We start from the raw sequence: 20,570 nt of genomic DNA, 5'->3' as shown, positions 1-20,570 counted from the left end.
GATTAGAGCGGAGGAGGTACTGGGGTCGCCTAAAGGCCATGCAGTCAGGGAAAGCCCCAGGACCGGATGGATACCCAGTAGAGTTTTACAAAAAGGTTTTTGGAGATAGTGGGACCGGTTCTGACCAGGGTTTTTAATGAGGCAAGGGACAGAGGGATCCTGCCTCCGACGATGTCGCAAGCCACCATCTCGCTGATATTAAAGCGGGACAAGGACCCGGAATCCTGCGGGTCTTACCGTCCAATCTCCCTGATTAATGTGGACGCCAAGCACCTGGCCAAGGTCCTGGCGATTAGAATTGAAAGACTGCGTACCGGAGATGATTAGGGATGACCAAACAGGGTTTGTTAAAGGCAGGCAGCTGACAGCCAACGTGAGAAGATTGCTTAATGTGATTATGATGGCCCTGACGGGCAGGGAGGTGGAGGTAGTGGTGGCAATGGACGCTGAGAAGGCCTTCAACCGGGTGGAGTGGGACTATCTGTAGGAGGTACTCGGACGGTTTGGGTTCGGGGAGGGACTGGTTAACTGGGTCAGACTATTGTACCAGGGCCCAAAAGCTAGCGTAAGGACGAACAGGATAATGTCAGACTATGTCAGACTACATCGCGGGACAGGGATGCCCACTCTCCCCGTTGCTGTTCGCGCTGGCCATAGAACCGTTGGCGATTGCGCTGAGAGCTGCAAAGGGGTGGAAGGGAATGACGAGGGGTAGGGTGGAGCACAGAGCCTCTCTCTACGTGGATGACCTGCTCCTGTACGTGTCAGACCCACTGGCCAGGATGGAAAATATACTAGAAACATTGAGGAAGTTTGGCCGGTTCTCAGGGTACAAATTAAATATGGCCAAGAGTGAGATGTTTGTAGTGCAGGCAAGAGGCCAGGAGAATAGACTGAAGGAGCTGCCATTTAGGCTGGTTGGGGAAAGTTTCCGGTACTTGGGGATACAGGTGGCACAAGACTGGGGCAGGTTGCATAAGTTAAATTTGACTAGAGTGGTGGAACAAATGAAGAGGGAGTTCCGGAGATGGAATGCACTCCCGCTATCACTTGCGGGGAGGGTGCAGACGGTAAAGATGACAATCCTCCCTCGATTCCTGTTCATTTTTCAGTGCCTCCCGATCTTTATCCCACGGTCCTTCTTCAAAAGGACTGGCAAAATCATCATGAGCTTTGTCTGGGCGGGAAAATCCCTGCGGGTGAGGAAGGTGATGCTTGGAAGGAGCCACAGCGAGGGGGGACTGGCATTGCCGAGTCTGATCAACTACTACTGGGCGGCTAACATAGCCATGATAAGGAAATGGATGGTGGGTAAGGGGTCTATCTGGGAGCGGGTGGAGGCGGCTTTGTGCAGGGGCACCAGTTTGGCAGCCCTGGTCACCGGTCCCCTACCGCTTGCGCCGGCCAGGTACTCCCCGGTAGTGGGGGAAGCCCTGCGGATTTGGGGCCAGTGGAGGAGGCATGTAGGAGAGGTGGGTGCATCGGTCTGGGCTCCAATTTGTGATAACCATCGATTCGCCCCCGGGAACATGGATGGAGGGTTTCGAACATGGCGGCGGGCGGGAGTGAAGAGGGTGGGCGATATGTTCCTGGATAGGAACTTTGCGAGTTTGAGGGAGTTGGAGGAGAAAGCTGGGCTGGAAAGAGGAAATTACTTTAGGTACTTACAGGTGCGAGACTTTGTACACAGACAGGTCGCATCCTTCCCACGCCTCCCGCCAATAGGGATTCAGGACAGAATAGTCTCTGGAGGAGAAGGAGGAGAGGGTAGAGTTTCGGATATTTACAAGGTGCTCATGAAGGGGGAAGAGTCCCAGATGGAGGAGCTGAAACTCAAATGGGAGGAGGAACTCGGCGGGGGATGGAGGACGGGGTATGGGCGGAAACCCTGAGTAGGATAAACTCAACCGCAACATGTGCCAGGCACAGCCTGATTCAGTTTAAGGTCGTTCACCGGGCCCACATGACGGTGGCTCAGATGAGCAAATTCTTTGGGGTAGAGGACAAGTGCGCTAGATGCGAGGCAGGACCAGCGAACCACGTTCACATGTTTTGGGCATGCCCTAAGCTTAGGGGGTACTGGGAGGGATTTGCGGAGGTCATGTCCTGAGTGCTGAAAACGAGGGTGGTGATGAGTCCCGAGGTGGCAATTTTAGGGGTTTCAGAAGACCCGGGAGTCCAGGAGGAGAAAGAGGTCGATGTTCTGGCCTTTGTTTCCCTGATAGCCCGGCGACGAATACTGCTTGCATGGAGGGACTCAAAACCCCCGAAGACTGAACTATGGCTTTCGGACATGTCAAGTTTTCTGGGTATGGAAAAAATCAAGTTCGCCTTGAAGGGATCTGTATTGGGGTCTGCCCGAAAGTGGTAACCATTCATCGACTTCTTCGCGGGAGAGTGAACATCAGCGGGGGGGGGGGGGAGAGAGATTAGAGTAGAGTAGGAGGGATAAATAGGCGGGTAGTATCTATGGGAGAGGAGCATTATGGTTTGGTTGAAGTGTTGGTTTTCCGTTGATGTTTGCATATTTCTGTAATATGTAACTTTTAATAATGCCAAAAAATACCTCAATAAAATTGTTTGTGAAAAAAAAGGAATATGTTTCAATGCTCCTGCGCAAAGTAGGAGCATCAAAGTCATTAAGGGCTCTGACAATTAGCCAAGGACCTCAGTTGTGTTGACATCAGGGAAAGACAAAATTAAGTCAAAAGTGATGAGCCCGCTGACACTCAAGGCTAGACTGTCAGTCTGTACACATGGATTGACCACTTGAGCAACACACTACATCTGTCAAACTATTCCTCAGTATGATTAAGTCCCTCAGGCGAGATTAAGTAAAATTTAAGGCTGAGTGCATGTAATTCCAAAATAAATACTTGTGATAAACATGCATTTAATCGTTAATCTTCTGCTTTGCATTCGGAGGTACATAAGTTGAGAGTTTTATAAAACAAATTCCTTTAATGTCTACGTTATGAATTTATTCCACCAATGGAATAGGCCTTGAGGGATCAGATTACTAGCGTATGGTATCCTGGCGGATATGGCACCGGACTAGCAATATGGTTGAGAGTCAAATCTCACTGAAGCTGAATTTAATAAATATGGTTAATGGACCAACACCAAAAGGTAATAAGGAAGTGGGTAGGTTATCAAAAATAGCCAACTGGTTCACTAATGTTCTTCAGGAAAGGATCTGGCTTACATGTGAGTCCATTCCCATACTACATTATTGACTGAATATCCTCCAGGAAACTAGGGATGGGCTAAATACCGTCTTGCCAAAGTTGTCCATGTTCCAAGAAAGCCAGACTTAAATCCCATCATTGGGATGCCTCGGATCGAATGAATACTCAACTTAGGTAAAAACGTATTTCAGATTGTGAAGTAACTGAGCTTTGCTGAGGCAGATGTGTTGACCACAGCACCCCTGTGAGGAAAGGAAAACCTGTTGATGCTGCTGCTGACTGTCCAGTCACGTCTGTTGGATAGTGTAAATATCTGAATTAGGTAAGCGGAGGGCTGGGCTCAGCCGTGATGATCCACATGCTTGAAGAGATGACATGATGGACAAGCGCTATTACTTTTTTGTTGCTGAATGTGATGAGTCTAACCAGTCACTCTCAAGCTGCTGCCATGAACTCTTCTTTCCTCAACTGGGATAGTACACTTCCCATTTTCCTTCCTTTTAAAAAAAAAAATTAGTGTACCCAATTCATTTTTTCCACTTAAGGGGCAATTTAGCATGGCCAATCCACCTAGCCTGCACATCTAATGGAATCTTCCCCATTCCAATAGTAAAACAATGGAATTAATTTGCCAGAGTGACATTATAATTGAGTGACAACACACAAACATGGGGAAAATGTGCAAACTTCACACGGACAGTGACCCAGAGCCGGGATCGAACCTGGGACCTCGGCACCGTGAGACCGCAGTGCTAACTCACTGCACCACCGTGCTGCCCCATTTTCCTTTGTTCCGCAAAGGCGCCTTACAACCCTCTCCCAAATATGAATGCAGTATTTTGTATACTCACTGATTATCTTACTTCTGTAAAATGTTTTTAAATTTACATTCGAATAGCGCCTTTCAGCACCTCAATATAATAATTACGGCTCAGCTACTCTCAGTATTCTGATACCTCTGACATATTGCAGTACATTCCAAAGATTCCAAAAGACTATGGTTGTGCTGTAAATGTAATGCCACGTTGAGTATAATATTATCTTCACCCGCAGCCTGGTGTAAAGGTCTCCCCTGCAAGGGTACAGGATTCTCATGAAGAAAGGAATTGCCAATAATACTGCACCCTGAACTGTTCACAGGAGCATTTGGGAAATATTTCTTCCTATTTACAGGTCAATCCCCTCCCCTACCCACTTACCATAGATTATGGTAACCCCTTACTCGCCCCCATAAGTTCCAATGCATCTACGTCAAGCAAATATCCAAGATATGTGTCTTCAAAAAAAAAACAAAGTTTCAAAACAGCCAAACAAATCAGGATGCGTGATTCACCTTTGAGGGATTTATAAAATGCATGAAAAGCAGCATCCATTTAATGTCATGAGAGCATTCCTTAATTACAAGTATTATACATAATGGCAACAAATTATTAAGGAAGCTGAATGAAAAGGGAGCAAACTGCACAAGGCAAAATATTAATGGTTGCGAAAAGTAAAATGACATGAACTAAATTATCAAGTAGCCATGACAATGAAGCATAAGTTCAAGAAACAGATAATATCCTGGAAGATCCACTTCATCAACTGAACTCCCATTTAGTAAGTCCCCATAAATCTGGAAGCAAACCACAGGAGAATGATCATGCCTCACCGCCAATGAACAGAATTCATTCCACCACGGGCCACAAATCATACCCACCCTAATCAACACAGAATTTAAGTCGCCATAGTCCCAGATGACCATAGGCTTCTTTCCCTTTGAGGGGGCGAGTTGATACAGGTGATTTAACATGAGGATCGCCACACCTCAGGTGAGGGCAAGACTGAGAAGGCGGGAGATGAATAATCTCAGCTGGTATGGAAATTGAACCCCTGCTATTGGCATAGCTCTCCATCACGAACCAGCTGTCCAGCCAACTGAGCTAAACTGTGGAACCATTTGCAGTGGGAGTCAGGAATTATACCCTCAATGCACATAGATCAACGCACCATCTCGTCCCCCACACCACTGATCATCCTTCAGTCAGATTATAGCAAAGCCGCCATCACCTCTGCTAGTCACAATCTCTCCCACAGACCCCTCCCCGCCCCACTGTGCAGAATAGATTTACAACCCTCCTTCCCCATTTTAGCTTAAACCAGAAACATCCCAATCTCCTTCTACCCTGTCTTGTGGCAGTCACTCAGCAACTTCCTGAACTAAAAATCCATCCTCTGTAACGTTCCACCCGCCCAAAGATGTGAGTCTAACTCACCTAAAAAAATTAGCAATCTTTGAAGTGACTGGCGTTAATCTTCATGGATACAGGCCTTAAGGAGACTGTGGGTGGTGCTGTTTATGTGTGGAGGAAAGACCCTCTCCCTGTTTCAGATGTGGGGAACACACAGAGTGAGTTTGCCACTCGACCATTTGTAATACCAGCTGAGGAGTATTCAATCTTCTCGCTTCTCCATGGAATTGGTCCAGAAATATGGTGAGAAATTACCTGGGATAACCTAAATGTATTCAAATATTCATTGCTCGGAGAGGTCAAAGAAAGGTCTATTATGTTACCTTGGTTTTCTGCTTAAAGATTACACCAGTCAATTGTGAAATGACTTTCTGCCATAGAAAATGAACGTTGTGTGGGTGCGGGGGTAATAACATTCTTACTAAGTCAATAGGAATGATTTAAATTGATTAAAGATACATGGGGAGACTCGGAAAGTCCAGGTTTGGGATGCAGTAATTAAACCGGTTAATTTGCTGTGAGAATATAATCAGAAGCCTTATCTGATACAAATATTGTGAAAAATACTATCGGAGCAGAAAGGTTGCAAACAGGCTAGATGTAGAGACAAAGCAAAGCACTGTTGTACACATGCATGTGATCTCACCAAATGTAATTTCAAAAACAGAAAAAAGAACAAGAGTCAATGTTCCAAAAAAAATGGATTGACTGCATATGAATCCACAAAGCATCTTAAACAAAGTTAGAAGCATTAATACCAGTGGCAAAGTTGACATGGTACCTATAATGGCTTAGATTTGGACCGGACTGGGAAGATGTTATAACCTGCCTGCTTACCATAGGATTGTGGGATTGTCATTAGTCCCCAGCCAATGGTAAGCAAGCAGTTAATAACAGAAGAATATTCTTGATTATAACGTCTGTAACAGGAAAAATGAGAGTGGAAGAGAAAATAATTGTGTGGCATTATTACTTAAGGATCCTATCACAGTGCTACAGCATTAGGATATCCTAGCATATCCATGAATCGCACAAAGTTGGCATGCAGGAACAGCATATAATTAAAAAGACAAATGGAATGTTAGCGTTTATTGCAAAAGGACTGGAGTATAAAAGTAGAGAGGTGTTGTTGCAATTATATAAGGTGGGTGAACTTAAGGCATGGATCGATACTTGGGACAACGATGCGGTGGCCATCACGGAAACTTGGATAGAAGAGGGGCAGAAATGGTTGTTGGGAGGTTCCTGGTTATAGATGTTTCAATAAGATTAGGGAGGGTGGTAAAAGAGGTGGGGGGGGGGGGGGGTTGCATTGTTGATTAGAGATAGTATAGCAGCTGCAAAAAGGCAGTTCGAGGAGGATCTGCCTACTGAGGTAGTATGGGTTGAAGTAAGAAATTAGAAACGAACAGTCACCTTGTTGGGAGTTTTCTATAGGTCCCCCCAATAGCAGCAGAGATGTGGAGGAACAGATTGGGAAACAGATTTTGGAAAGGTGCAGAAGTCACAGGGTATTAGTCATGGGTGACTTCAACTTCCCAAATATTGAGTGGAAATTATTTAGATCAAATAGTTTGGATTGGGTGGTATTTGTGCAGTGTGTCCAGGAAGCTTTTGTAACACAGTATGTAGATTGTCTGACCAGAGGGGAGGCCATATTGGATTTGGTACTTGGTGATGAACCAGGGCAAGTGATAGATTTGTTATTGGGGGAGCATTTTGGAGATAGTGACCACAATTCTGTGACTTTCACTTTAGTTACGGAGAGGGATAGGTGTGTGCAACAGGGCAAGGTTTACAATTGGGAGAAGGGTAAATACGATGCAGTCAGACAAGAACTGAAGTGCATAAGTTGGGAACATAGGCTGTCAGGGAAGGACACAATTGAAATGTGGAACTTGTTCAAGGAACAGATACTACGGGCGAAATTCTCCGACCCCCACGACGGGTCGGAGAATAGCGGGAGGGCCTTCCCGACATTTTTCCCGCCCTCCCGCTATTCTCCCCCCCCCCCCCCCCCCCCGCCCAACTCCCGACACGAATCGCTGCCGCCGTTTTTTTATGGCCGGCAGCGATTCACAGCTGTTCGATGGGCCGAAGTCCCAGCCCTTTACGCTGTTTTTACGAACGGCAAACAGACCTGGTCTGGCCGTTCATAAAAACGGCGGGAACAACTCGCTTTTTATAACCATGGCACCGATTGGCACGGCAGTACCACGGCCGTGCCAAGGGTGCCATGGGCCCGCGATCGGTGGGCACCGATCGCGGGCAGCGGGCCCGATGCCCGCGCACTATTTGTCCTTCCGCCGCCCCGCAGTATCCATTCGCGGGGCGGCTGAGGGGCATCCCGGCCCACGCATGCGCGAGTTTCGCGCAAATACGCGATGACGTCATCCGCGCATGCGCGGGTTGGAGTCTTCCAATCCGCGCATGCGCGGCTGACGTCATATGACGCGTCAGCCGGCGCTAACTCCGGCAAGCGGGTTTAACGAAATTCGTTAAGCCCGTGATGCCGGAGCTTGCGGCGTCGGGCTGCTAGCCCCGACCGGGGACCAGAATCGGTTCCCGGTTGGGAAGGGGGGCGCTGGCGTCAAACCCGCCCGGGTTTGACGCCAGCCTTACGATTTCTCCCGTTTTGGGAGAATCGCGCCCAACGTGTCCTAGATATGTATGTTGTAGCCACCTGGGGTGACCACTGCCCAACACAAAATGGAATATTGCAAGGAATGCAGGGAAAATGGACATGTTGTAAAGCAAGCAGCTTGCAAAGCGATTGTATATTGGGACGACTGCAGAAACCAGTTTTGACTGTTGCAGAAACCAGACAGCACTGTGAAAAGAAACCAGTTAACATACTAATGAGGCGATACTGGGCGATCCCCAGATACAATGGAAACAAGTTAAACACAGATCGATACATTCTATGGAAGGCCAGACCCTTTGACACCAGAGAAGCCCAAAACAATAAGTCCCAAGAACCGCCCCAGTGACCGAGGAACTGCCCCATGATTGGGGGGTTCAAACATATTGGTAGGAATAACAGCAAACGGGATTATTATTTAAACGATAAAATATTAAAGCATGCCGCTGTTCAGAGAGACTTGGGTGTGCTAGTGCATGAGTCACAGAAGGTTGGTTTACAAGTGCAACAGGTGATTAAGAAGGCAAATGGAATTTTGTCCTTCATTGCTAGAGGGATGGAGTTTAAGACTAGGGAGGTTATGTTGCAATTGTATAAGGTGTTAGTGCGGCCACACCTGGAGTATTGTGTTCAGTTTTGGTCTCCTTACTTGAGAAAGGACGTACTGGCGCTGGAGGGTGTGCAGAGGAGATTCACTAGGTTAATCCCAGAGCTGAAGGGGTTGGATTATGAGGAGAGGTTGAGTAGACTGGGACTGTACTCGTTGGAATTTAGAAGGATGAGGGGGGATCTTATAGAAACATTTAAAATTATGAAGGGAATAGATAGGATAGATGCGGGCAGGTTGTTTCCACTGGCGGGTGACAGCAGAACTAGGGGACATAGCCTCAAAATAAGGGGAAGTAGATTTAGGACTGAGTTTAGGAGGAACTTCTTCACCCAAAGGGTTGTGAATCTATGGAATTCCTTGCCCAGTGAAGCAGTTGAGGCTCCTTCATTACATGTTTTTAAAGTAAAGATAGATAGTTTTTTGAAGAATAAAGGGATTAAGGGTTATGGTGTTCGGGCCGGAAAGTGGAGCTGAGTCCACAAAAGATCAGCCATGATCTAATTGAATGGTGGAGCAGGCTCGAGGGGCCAGATGGCCTACTCCTGCTCCTAGTTCTTATGTTCTTATGTTCTTATATCGATTGGGAAGAGACCCAATCGATTCCAAGCAGGTAAAGGAGTCCGCCCAAAGGGGCGCGGATCCCCTGGGACCTATAAAAGAAAGGTCCCACACATGGTTCAGTCTCCTGCTCCAGCCTTCGGACAGCAGCCACCAACAAGTAAGTGCCTCCCAACGACCGCTACCAGAGATAGGCACTCCTGACCCCCTTTTTAATTGATACCAACCTGAAGTCTGCAAACCAGAGCAGAGCAAGAGGCCTTGTTCCCTGACCCAGCAGTTCCTTCGAGATAAGTATTAGTTATTTAGCGGTAGGAATAAGTTTAATCCTTTTAGCGTGTGCATGGGTAGTTATTATAATTGTATTATAATAAACTCTAGTTGTTTGGACTTACTAATTGGTGTACGGTTTTATTGCTTTGAACTTCACCTTGAAGCTTGTGGCGGTGTCTTAACGACACCTGGCGACTCCAGAGCTTAGAACAGAAACAGAGCCAAATTGAGTGTTCAGCACACTCACCGCAGAAGTAGCAACAATGTCCCTGTCAGGCAGGGAAGAGATGGTCGAGTGAGGGAACCATGGTTTACAAGAGAGGTTGAATGTCTTGTTAAGAGGAAGAAGGAGACTTATGTAAGGCTGAGGAAACAAGGTTCAGACAGGGCACTGGAGGGATACAAGATAGCCAGGAGGGAACTGAAGAAAGGGATTAGGAGAGCTAAGAGAGAGCATGAAAAATCTTTGGTGGGTAGGATCAAGGAAAACCCCAAGGCCTTTTGCACATATGTGAGAAATATGAGAATGACTAGAGCTAGGGTAGGTCCGATCAAAGACAGTAGTGGGAGATTGTGTATTGAGTCTGAAGAGATAGGAGAGGTCTTGAACAAGTCCTTTTCTTCAGTATTTACGAATGAGAGGGGCCATAATGTTGGACAGAACAGTGTGAAACAGACTGGTAAGCTCGAGGAGATACTTGTTAGGAAGGAAGATGTGTTGGGCATTATGAAAAACTTGAGGATAGACAAGTCCCCCGGGCCTGCCGGGATGTATCCAAGGATTCTATGGGAAGCAAGAGATGAAATTGCAGAGCCGTTGTCAATGATCTTTTCGTCCTCACTGTCAACAGGGGTGCTACCAGGGGATTGGAGAGTGGCGAATGTCGTGCCCCTGTTCAAAAAAGGGAATAGGGATAACCCTGGGAATTACAGGCCAGTTAGTCTTACTTCGGTGGTAGGCAAAGTAATGGAAAGGGTACTGAGGGATAGGATTTCTGAGCATCTGGAAAGACACTGCTTGATTAGGGATAGTCAGCACGGAGTTGTGAGGGGTAGGTCTTGCCTCACAAGTCTTATTGAATTCTTTGAGGAGGTGACCAAGCACGTGGATGAAGGTAAAGCAGTGGATGTAGTGTACATGGATTTTAGTAAGGCATTTGATGAGGTTCCCCATGGTAGGCTTATGCAGAAAGTAACTAGGCATGGGATAGTGGGAAATTTGGCCAATTGGATAACAAACTGGCTAACCGATAGAAGTCAGAGAGTGGTGGTAGATGGCAAATATTCAGCCTAGAGTCCAGTTACCAGTGGTGTACCGCAGGGATAGGTTCTGGGTCCTCTGCTGTTTGTGATTTTCATTAATGACTTGGATGAGGGAGTTGAAGGGTGGGTCAGTAAATTTGCAGACAACATGAAGATTGGTGGAGTTGTGGATAGTGAGGAGGGCTGTTATCGGCTGCAAGAGACATATATAGGATGCAGAGCTGGGCTGAGAAGTGGCAGATGGAGTTTAACCCTGAAAAGTGTGAGGTTGTCCATTTTGGAAGGACAAAAATGAATGAGCAATACAGGGTTAACGGTAGGGTTCTTGGCAATGTGGAGGATCGGAGAGATCTTGGGGTCTATGTTCATAGATCTTTGAAAACTGCCAGTCAAGTGGATAGAGCTGTGAAGAAGGCCTATGGTTCATTAGCAGAGTGATTGAATTTAAGAGCCATGAGGTATGATGCAGCTGTACAAATCCTTGGTAAGGCCACATTTGTGCAGTTCTGGTCGCCTCATTTTAGGAAGGATGTGGAAGCTTTGGAAAAGGTGCAAAGGAGATTTACCAGGATGTTGCCTGGAATGGAGGGTAGGTCTTATGAGGAAAGGTTGAAGTTGCTAGGCTTTTTCTCATTAGAATGGAGAAGGATGAGGGGCAACTTGATTGAGGTTGATAAAATGATCAGGGGAATAGATAGAGTAGACAGTCAGAGACTTTTTCCAATGGTGAAACAAACCATTACAAGGGGACATAAATTGAAGGTGAATGGTGGAAAGTATACGGGGGATGTCAGAGGTAGGTTCTTTACCCAGAGAGTAGTGGGGGCATGGAATGCACTGCCTGTGGAAGTAGTTGAGTCGGAAATATTAGGGACCTTGAAGCGGCTATTGGATAGGTACATGGATTACGGTAGAATGATGGGGCGTAGATTAATTTGTTCTTAATCTGGGACAAAAGTTTGGCACAACATCGTGGGCCGAAGGGCCTGTTGCGTGCTGTATTTTTCTATGTTCTATATAGGGTATTGGTGACACCACTTCTGGTGTATTGTGTCCAGTTTTGGTCTCCTTATTTGAGGAAGGATGGGTGGTATTGGAGGCAGTTCAGAGGAGATTCACCAGATTGATTCCAGGGATGAAAGAGTTAATCATAATCTTTATTAGTTTCAGAAGTAGGCTTACATTAACACTGCAATGAATTGACTGTGAAAATACCCCAGTCGCCACACCATGGTGCCTGTTCTGATACACTGAGCAAGAATTCAGAATGCCCAATTCACCTAACAAGCATGTCTTTCCGGTCTTGTTGACATCAGAGAGATTAAACAGGTTGGGTTTACACTTGCTGGAGTTTAGAAGGATGAGAAGGGATCTGATCGAGGTATATAAGACACTAAAACAGATTGATAAAGTAAATGTAGACCAAATGTTCTCCCTTGTTGGGCAATCAAGAACAAGAGGTCACGGATATAGGTTGAGAGGCAGTAGATTTAGAACTGAGATGAGGAGGAACTTCTCGCAGAGGGTGGTGAATTTGTGTAACTTGCTGCCCCATAGTGCAGTGGAATCTGAGTCATTAAATGGTTTCAGGAAGGAAGGAGCTATATTTCTGATATTATAAAATGGTTAAAGGGATATGGGGTACAGGCATGGAGATGGATTTGAGACCAGGAAAGATCAGCCATGATCTGATTGAATGGCGGAGCAGGCTTGAAGGGCCTGCTTCTGCTCCTGATCCCTTTGTTTACAGACCAAATCCATTGGTTGGATTAAGGATTAGGATAGAAAAATTATACAATTCTTGTTGCTACCTCAGGCCAAGAAACAGTGGAAATAAATTAAAGGTGAACATTTTCAGAAAGCTCAGTGAGATACACAAAAACAACAAGAAAATAGCACTGCCAAGTTTTAATGATGCCCAGCTAGGCTGGAATAAAAGTAATGCTTGTAGTTGAAGTGGGAACACATTTTAGAAAGATCCATTCTCGATTTGTACATTTCTTGTCCAGCAGAGAGAGAACCATTCCTTCATTTAGCTCAGTGAAATTATGGAAATAATGTGAAAATTGGAGAATAGTTGCAAAATAGTGACCACAACATAGGTAGGTTCAAAGTTCAGCGAGATGAAAGAGAACCTGACTGAACTAAACAGGGCAGAAAGGTTCATAAACAGGTCAACGGATCAGCAGCAGAAATTCTTCAAATAAATGCTCAGGGAGTAGATCTAAATCCCCTGAGCCAAAAAAATGGGTGCATTTAAGCATAAAGTTCTGAGGAGAACTAGATTAAAGTTAAACTGAAATTTAAACAGGGGCATTAAGAAGATGGAGCAACAATACTAGAGATTACCACGAGGTATATAGCAAATGTTCTGAAAAGGTGAAAAGTGAGATTAGAAGGGCTGAAAGGAATATAAATAAAGACTAGCAGATAATATAAACTTAAACAGTAGAAGCTTTTATAAACATATTGAAAGTAAAATGATACTTTAGATCAGGAAGAAAGGAGGATGTCAAATTGTTGAAGAAGCATGCGCGGTGGTAAGAGTAAATAAATGTTTTGCATTTGTTTTTACAAATGATGGTGGAAGTAACGATAAATTTGTACCTGAGCTACATATGGAACTCTCATTAGAACTAACAGTATTTTAAAAAATGGTTCTAATATTAAAATTCAAGGTACAGAGGCAACTGGGCCCTCATGGGATGCAGTCCAGGAGAAAAGTTAGAGAGGAGACAGCTGTTGCTCTTTAAATATGGAAATTGTGCCATAGGAATACTGAGTGGTCAATGAAACTCTTGTTCAAAACGGGATAGAGGGATAAACAGAGTAACCAGGGACCTGTTAGCCAAAAGACAATTGTGAAAAAACTCTTAGAATCCATATTTGAGACAAAATTACTAAATAATTAAAAGGAAAAAAATAATTGACAAAGATCTGTTCAAGGTGTGTCTAACAAATATTATCTATTTTTTACAGAAGTGATTGATTGAGTAAATAAATAGAATGCAGATTATATGTAAATGGATTTTCAGAAGGCCTGTGTTAAAGTGTCACACAAGAGGATTATTAGATACCTTCAGGCTTGCACTATAAGAGGGAATGTTGGTTGGTGGATAGGAAACAGAGTTGGGATAAATAATTCAGATGTCAAAGGGTTGATAAGGAACGCTGGGCAAAATTCTCCCATCTGGGACTATGTTCTGTGGTGGGGGCAGGAATGGTGAGTGTTCCCCTCTCCAGAGACCGGTGAGAAACCAGGCCATATTTTCAGGCCCTGATCGCATTAGTTATGCACCCAGGGGTTTAGTTCTGTATTCTGCGGCATGATGGCACAAGTCCTTCCATCAGATCTGGGTGCCAGATACAAAATTCACCCAACATCACTGATTCACCATTGAAGGAAGAAGGTGGATCTCCTGAGAAAGAAGATGGATTTCCAGGAGCACTCCGAGCCTGGAAGATGGATGTCCTCACTGACACTGAAGCTGGAAGATCCACCTGTAGATGCTGACCTCACCCAATGCTGTGGTGTTCTGGGGTCCGGGGTTTTTGGCGTCGTCCATACTGATCTCCAGAGGTAGCCCAGGCATTGTTCAGGTGATTACCGACTTCCCATGCCACGTTGTTCCAGACATGTTCTGGACCAGCGTGTTTCTCCGCTGGTGTCACAGAGAATTGGGTATGAGTGGAGGATTCCAGACGGGCCTTCATTTGCATCCCATTAAATCAGTTGTAAATCAGTTTTACGCTGGCCTGCAGTGGGTTTCCCAATCTGTCGAGCACCATCATGGCGAACACTCGCGATAGATCCCACGGGAAACTTATGCCAACATAAAACCAATTTTGGATTCCTGCTGAGTTCTGCTCCAACCGGACCTCCCCCCCCCCCCCCCCCCCCCCCCCAGCCAATACACATTGGACCCACTAGTGGGGCCATGGAAGAATTCCAGTAATCTCTAAAGTTGCTGATAACAAAACTAAGAGGTTTGACAAACGGTAAGAGGGACTGTTCTGGTGGGTTCAAAGAGTTGGCACCATGTCCCTCTGTTCAGCAGTACTGAAGAGTATTGAAGATTTTACTCCTGAATACATAGCTGGATCTTTTCCATGGAGATACAAAAAAGTACAATAATTCAAGCGTTAAGGTCTAACAGTAGGTATTAAAAGTGACACTGATTGCACTGTGCTCAAAGATAAACATTAGTGGAGCCCTTTTATTGTTTGTTTCAAATGGGAGAAGTAAAAGAGGCCAATTTGAAATGTCTACTCGTGTGATGATGGATTCTACTGTCGCTTTTGCAGATGAGTGTTCAGCAAGTAAAGTAAAAGAATGCTTTACAGTCTAGATTGATGTTGTCTTACGATTGATGTGAGGTCAAGTCTTGATTTCAATAACCAATAGCAAATACTGCATTTGAAGTCACTGTTGGAGGGATGGATGGAGGCATTGGCTTTTTGCCAAGCTCACTGGTCCTGAAAAGCATTTGACTGTGTTCTCCTCAAATGCCAAAATTGCTTGATGACAGAAACTTCACCATTTGGGTTTGTCCAAGGTTGTTTTGTTCCATGTCTTGAGATCCAGCTGGCAAGGCCCGAGGTTGGCTTTTTATCGAAGTGTTGGACATCCTGTGGTGCTGGTTCCCATGTTCAGCTGGCTGGAGAGTACTGGCTTTGGAATGCGGGAATCCTCTATATGAACCACATGACCCATCTAGTTGGATGCCAGGTGCAGAACACTTTGCAAGAATGCTGGTGTTGGGTATTTTGTCCTGCAACCTGATGTTGCAAATAGATATAGGTTTTCCATGTCTCACACTCATAATGAAGTGATGTACAAGCCACTGCCTGGTAGAATTTGACCTTTACTCCGAGATAAATTCTGTGCTCTTTTCAAAGTCTGTGAGTGAGCTTGCCAATCGTTAACTTGTTTTCACCAAGCAATTTCGTCCAGGTTGATTTTGTCCTCCAGCATAGTGTTTTTGGAGAGGACGCTCGCCAAGACAGCAAAACATCTGTACTGAGCGGAGTGGGGTGTGTTGTCAATAGTGACTGTGTGGTCTAAGAATATGTTGACAGAGGTGGTTTGATACAAGCTCAGTCTTATTGCCAGGTTAAAGTGTTCCGAGGCTAGAGCAAAGCAATCAACAAGCAGCTGAATATGCTGCAGAGGAGGTGCTATAAGAACAATTGTCCTCAAACAAGAGTTCACTCAGTAACTGTTCAGTAATCTTTCTGCATACCTTGAGTATTTGCAAGTTAAAGGGGTTGCCATCCACCAGGAATTGAATGTGCCGTCCTGAGCCAAGATATTGGAGTGGGTATTGGTGCATGCTGAGAGGTGTATAGCAAATAGAAATGGAGTCAATGCACAGCCTTGCTTGGTGCTGTTGATGGCAGGAAAGTCACCGGACGATGTACCACTTTTCATCACACTGGACATCATGCCATCGTGAAACACACAAATGTGCCCACATACAACAGGGTATCATTTCCCCTTTAACTCTTGTGAGGGTATTTAAATTTTCCAGTGGTTTTAACTGAGAACGTGAAGCTTGCCCTGAGAAATTTGGTTAGTTTCGCTTAGCCCTAATTATCAGAACAAATTGAGGAGAGCTATGCTTCTCTACTCTGGCATTAAAACAAAAGTTCGAACCCAAAGGGATGTGTATTCCAGCCTGCTATAATAATGTAGAACAGTTCACTCTTCTCTTTTAATCTCTGAATTTTTAGACTTTTATTATGTTTGGCAATTTAAATAAAGATAATTTTCATTGAAAAAAAAGACATAAACAAATCTGAGTTTAACTGAACCATTCACAGCCAGCATGGATTAAAAAAAATAGGTGACCCAATTGTTTCACTTCTAGATGCCAACTGCTTGAACACTGGAAGCTAAGATAAATTGTGTCAAATGCCCTTCCTCATTCGCTAAAGCGACGATTGTAACCATCAAACAGAAACCAATGTGAGTTAGAATAAATCTATTTTCCAAACCGACCTTAAGTAACCAGAGTAAGAACTCAGTTCCAAATTTGATTCATTTTATCTCTGAATTAAATACTTAGTACCCATGTAAATAGTCATTGTCAAATTACCTCAGAGATTATTTACTGCACTAGCATAATGCGCAGTCCCTTTCCTTCTTTGAGTGGCTGGCAATTTTTAACCATTATTATCTGTCAGAAAACAGCCACACTTCCAGTGTACTGGGGAGTCTCTGCCTGTCAGCCAGCTTCATGGTAAATTAAATTTGTCCAAGCCAAACTTTTCTTTGTGTGCAGGGCAAATATGTGCACTTTATATTTGGTACTGTTTTTTTGGGTACACATTTATTGAATTTTGTTTCTGCGTTCAATTTCAATGTTTCTTTCTCCAACTCTTCCATTTTGCAATACAATTTTTAAATATGCAGTTAAGCATCCCAAAACAAAAAAAAACATTATAATCAAAGTAATGCACTGTTAGCAATTCGGCATTTACCCTGTTTTATTTTGAAGTCTAAGTGCTGGGGTCACTGAAGGTGAAAGACAAGAGAGGAGATTACGAGAGCAATACTGTGGTGATACAAACAGCATGTTATTCAGAAGGAAATCCTGTGATGGGATTTGTATTGGTTGCATGATTATGTTTAAGCACAATGCTCTGTGTTTGGTTTACAGCAGGGCATTCTAGCTGGAACCCACTAAAGCGGATGTCCATCGCAACACATATTCCCATGGTTGGTATTAATTAAACAATTAAAACGAGATGCTCTGTCCAATAAAACAAACCAGAATTATCAATTCAAGCGGTGGCAGAACGATGCGTCCATTCGTTCAAACATTAGACAAGAATTGCATTTTTAGTTTTGACACGCAACTTTTTTTGGTAACTGATTCTCACATACAATTGAATTGATGTTTACGGGGATTTGACAACAAATTCCCTGGATATAATCAGAGTAGACATTTGTCCAGGAGCTTTCCGTCAGGGAAAGTCAAGAGAATATCCACTGATGGCAGCAATTGTTTTCCAACTGCACATTAAAATTCAGATGGTTCGAGTGGTGTGCAGTGAGGAGGCTGCAGTGACAGCGGGAAGACTGTGTCAAGCTGCAAATTCTGCCACTGCTCTCTAGTTTCCTGGTGTCAACACGTCCCTTTGAAAATTGGGGAGGGGGATTCGGAATGATTTCTTTTGTTGTTGATGTTTCAAGTCAAGGTGGGGGCAGGACGTTTGGCCCGTCATTTGGGGTGCTGTTCAAACACATGGAGTAAGTCAATATCCTAGCTATAGCTGAGAGTCTCGGAGAGCCCGGAATCGCAGTCGGCTACATCTAAGGCTCCCTTTCACACATAGGAAGGATCGTGTTACGGGCGCACCGATAATACTTCCGTTTCCAACCACACATTCGGCTAGTGATAAAGCTGAGACTTGTACAATCGCTTTACACCACGCTATCAATTCACACGCCAACAAAACTGTCCTCCTGTGAGATCAGCCGACACTCCGATCGATTCCCTCTTCCCCACCTACTTTGTAAGACAACAAAACGATAGGGACGGCGTTGATGTCACTGTAGGCTCGCAACGCCGCTGAATTTATTCTACTGACAAATTATCATCAGAGGCTCATTAACTCAGCTTTCAGACACCATTGTAAAGCCGTGCACAGAAAATATGCGGTGAATGTTAAACGAGGGGCGGTGTGTGGTCATCAGAGTGCGAAGGGAATGGTCACATTGGGAGACCGCGGCGCGACTGGGAATAATACAGAATTGTTATTAATATTGTTCAGAATAGGAATAAATCGTTGTCACGTCCTTTTATACGCCCCCCCCCCCCACAATCTTTATAGTCCTCATTTAAAGACATGGCTGCATTATTTTATGAGACTTGTCAATTTATTATTTTATGAGATTAACAATTTTTGCTTTATCCCATCCTTCAAGTTACAAAGTCAATGGGCAGAGTGGACAGGGCAAACCCTCAATCTGCCTCATTGCTTGTTCCAAAAACCAATTCAAATTGAAGCCAAACAAGAGAGACACACAAGATCCAAGCTGACGAGAAAAGGCACCTTATCTTGGGCTTCTGATGCTTGATTTTAGGCTTATTCTGGAGGCTACAGTTGACAACACATCAATATCAGGTATCCCTTGTCATGACTCTGACAATGATTTCCCCGACAGTCTTGCAAGGTTAGAATGGGCATCAACTTTTAAATGTTATGGCAACTCCTGAAATAAGTGCTTGCCTCTGAATAAAGGAATTGGACATTGATAAGACTAGATAATGCTCCATGTGAGCATTAAATTTAAAGACCTGAATTTAAAAATAAATCATCTGGAACTAACATCAGCTCAAATATCACCTTGGGAAAAAAATTCGCTGTGGGAAAATGTAATCCCCACTTGTAATGAGCTGCCAATCTATTTCAAAGCACATTTGCCGTTTAATAAAAACTTACAGTCTTTGCAAAGGGTCATTTTTGTTCCTTTCTAATCTCGACGTGAATGTAGAGATTAAAATCAACCCAATAACCCAAAAGATGTCGAGGCACAGACGGATGTTTAAAACCTTTCGCTGAATAAACTGATGCAAATCTGTGATTGGTTGTCAATTGCAATGGAAAACGCGGAACGGGAGCCCATACCCAGAGGCGCAGGTACAACATGTTTGGCAGGAGACCCTTTGACGATGCACTTCTTAGCATGAGGGTGATAGTTGCAATTTAATGCACTACTTTAGGTTTTTTGGGGGGGAGGGGGGGGGGCACAAATCAAGTATTGCAAATAGCAAGAGACAGTTCTGAACTGCTGCAATTCAAATCAAAGCAACTCAGCACTGTATCATTTATTAGGCTATCGTGGATAAACACCCGGCCGCCAGTATTCATTTTTTGCGTCATTATTCTGCTTCCATCTCGAAGAATACCACATCTCACGAAGTGCCTCATTCACAATTCCTGCTCACCCGCAAAGCTGCCCTTAAAACCAGACCAATAAAAATTAGCATGGCTAAATTCAGAACTGTCAACAAATGCCCAGCCAGATTTACTTTAAGGACCAGAGAGGCTTTGTTCCGAAGCTGAATATCTGGGTTTCTGAAACATCATTTTATTCACATGGTGAAATACTGGACAACTGTGCGTGGCATTTGGCTCGATAAAGTTGGAATTGGCTTTGGGGTTTTTTTTGTAAAACAAAAACAAGAACAGTCGGCGAACCTCTCAGCTCAGTCTCAGAATAGAGTTGTAATGAAAAATAAGCCACTCACCACGTCTGAGGAGATGAATCACTGACGAGGCCCAGTTTCCTGCTCATTTAATCCTTGGTATCTGTTTGACCAAAAATAAAAGCGGTGTTTCCTATTCTGAATATTTAGAATTATTTTATTCAAGTGACTGTTAGCTCCGTGGTGCTCGGCATTATGAAGCACAATTCTTGCAAGCACCACAGCCTGCTGGAGGCTGAGAGTGATGCTGCGGCAATGAGGACCTCTTGAGAGCACAGTAATACATGCAGGAGTGAGAGAAGCAATGCAGGCTGCTGCTAACACCAGGCATGGATTCCTCCCTCACAGGGATTTACATTAACCCCCCTCACACACACACACACACACACACACACAACAGCCTTCCCCCCGCCCCCTCAGTCGCTTTGCACGCTCTTGGTACAGTAGCTATAGAGAAACCTTTTGAAAGTTACTGATATATGTCGGATTTGCTCATTTTCTTCTCTGGTGAATGGATATATGGACAAAAAAAATCCAAGGCAGAGTAAACAGCTTGTTTTTTTATGCAGTAAATGCTTCAGTGTTGTC

General features: G+C 44.4%; 1 protein-coding gene across 4 annotated transcripts in view; it reads right to left on the bottom strand.

The window, feature by feature from the left end:
• LOC119969612 (disks large-associated protein 4-like) overlaps positions 1-20,251 on the bottom strand; it is an 847,967-nt gene extending 827,716 nt beyond the window's left edge. For 3 of the 4 annotated variants that reach the window (XM_038803470.1, XM_038803469.1, XM_038803472.1), the window contains exon 1: positions 20,025-20,251. The gene's annotated coding sequence lies outside the window, so the exon portion shown is untranslated. The remainder of the gene's footprint in view (positions 1-20,024) is intronic. The other variant, XM_038803473.1, reaches the window with a different exon arrangement.
• Between the last annotated feature and the right edge of the window lie 319 nt (positions 20,252-20,570).

The sequence above is a fragment of the Scyliorhinus canicula genome, chromosome 7 (assembly GCF_902713615.1).
Source record: "Scyliorhinus canicula chromosome 7, sScyCan1.1, whole genome shotgun sequence".
Taxonomy (NCBI): Eukaryota; Metazoa; Chordata; class Chondrichthyes; order Carcharhiniformes; family Scyliorhinidae; genus Scyliorhinus; species Scyliorhinus canicula.
Note: the sequence above shows the minus strand (reverse complement) of the source record. Positions and strands in the feature narration are given on the sequence as shown.